The sequence below is a fragment of the Meriones unguiculatus genome, chromosome 1 (assembly GCF_030254825.1).
Source record: "Meriones unguiculatus strain TT.TT164.6M chromosome 1, Bangor_MerUng_6.1, whole genome shotgun sequence".
NCBI classification, from domain to species: domain Eukaryota; kingdom Metazoa; phylum Chordata; class Mammalia; order Rodentia; family Muridae; genus Meriones; species Meriones unguiculatus.
In genome coordinates, this window is record NC_083349.1 from 197468822 (window position 1) to 197470574 (window position 1753).

Below are 1753 nucleotides of genomic sequence, written 5' to 3' on the forward strand. Positions count from 1 at the left end.
GGAAACACAATGACTGTGTTTTATGGCCGCGAGTTCTGATTACTGGTCACTGTGCTGATCCTGCTGCTGCTGCTCAGAATGAGAGTCCTCCCGGCGCCGCCATCTTGCCCCTCCCCTCCTGTTATGTCTTAATTATAGGTAAGATATACCTTAACAGTCAATATAATTAAAATTTTCATAAATCATTTCATAATCATTTTTAATATTATCCTCTCTCATTTTATCTGTAGCAAATATCAGTATGTTCTGGAATTCTATTTGAATGTGATGTCACTTTTTCACTTTTCAACAGGCAACATTACACTGTCCTGAATTTTGCATTTTCTATGAAAGTTGGTGGCAATCCTTCCATCAATATATGCATACAGAGGGGTTTATCAATATCACAATAACATACATAGAAATGACTACTTTTCAAAATTTGTGTGATGACATTTTCAGGAGGTGTAGGCTGGCTTTTAACAACTGAGTGTAAAGGACTCTGTTTCACCCTGTCAGTAGCCTCATGGATTCAAAGTGTCCTCTTTACTCACAAACTACAGAATTTCTTTCTATTCATTTTGATCTGAGAAATTTCCAAATCCATAACCTCAAGGAAACTGTGTAGGTTCAAAGAATGGACTTGTGGAATCTGGCCCTCAGAATCATTTTCTTTTACAAACTACAATTGGAATCCTGGGAAATTTCTCTCTTATATTCTATGACTTCATCCTTTACTGCAAACAGGGCACATTAAAGCCCACAGATTTGATTCTCATGAACATAATGGCAGCCAATGCCTTGGTCATTCTTTTCTTTGGAGTGCCCATCACGATTTCAGCATTTGGGTTGAAACAGTTCTTGAATGATTTTGCATGCAGATTCCAGATTCAAAAATTTGGCAGGAGTGTGTCCATTGGCTCCACCTGCCTTTTGAATGTCTTCCAGGTCATGACAATCAGTCCCAGTGAATCTTGTTGGAAGGATTATAAACATAGAGCTGCCAAGTACATTGGCTCCTCCATTTCTGTCCTCTGGGGCTTCTCTATGTTGATGAGTTTCTTTTCCTCAATGGATACATTTATCAGTGGGAATAGTAAAAATGTGACAAGAATATGAGATTTTGGATACTGCACTATTGTTGTCCATAATGAAATCAGTGAGTTTCTCTATGCAGTATTGGTGATGTGCCCTGAAGTCTTTCTTTCTGGGCTCATTGCCTGGTCCAGCATGTTTATGATTATCTTTCTGTACAGACACAAGCAGAGGGTTCAACACATCCTCAGCACTCATGGTTCCAGCAGAACCTCCCCTGACTCCAGGGTCCCCCAGAACATCCTGCTCCTACTCTCTTCCTTTCTGTATTTTTACACCCTCTCCTCCCTCTTACAAGGCTGCATTGCTCTTTTTCGTAATCAATATATGTGTTTGGTGAACATCTATCCTGCCATTTCTTTGTGTTCCATCTTTTGGACACTTTGTTCTTAGGAATCCTTGCTTATTTTTGTCCAGTCTTATAGGTTTGGATCAGAAATAAAAAGTATTTACTCTTATTTTGTTGAAATGATATGTTTTTTGTGATACCAGTCTTTTACGAACTCCTTACCGTAAAAAGATCAATACAGGAAGTTAAGCATGTAGTATTTTGTCTTTCCTATAGAAATATTTTTCTTTATTATTAGTATTTACTATTTATTCACTTTGTATCCTTGCTGTAGCTTCCTCTCTCATCTCCTCCCAGTCATACTTTCCCTCTCCCTTCCACACACTATAT

At 38.3% G+C, this 1753-nt stretch overlaps 1 pseudogene; it reads left to right on the plus strand.

Moving 5' to 3' along the window:
* The first annotated feature begins 616 nt into the window (after positions 1 to 616).
* LOC110541130 (vomeronasal type-1 receptor 4-like) lies at positions 617 to 1467 on the plus strand (annotated as a pseudogene).
* The last annotated feature ends 286 nt before the right edge of the window (positions 1468 to 1753 follow it).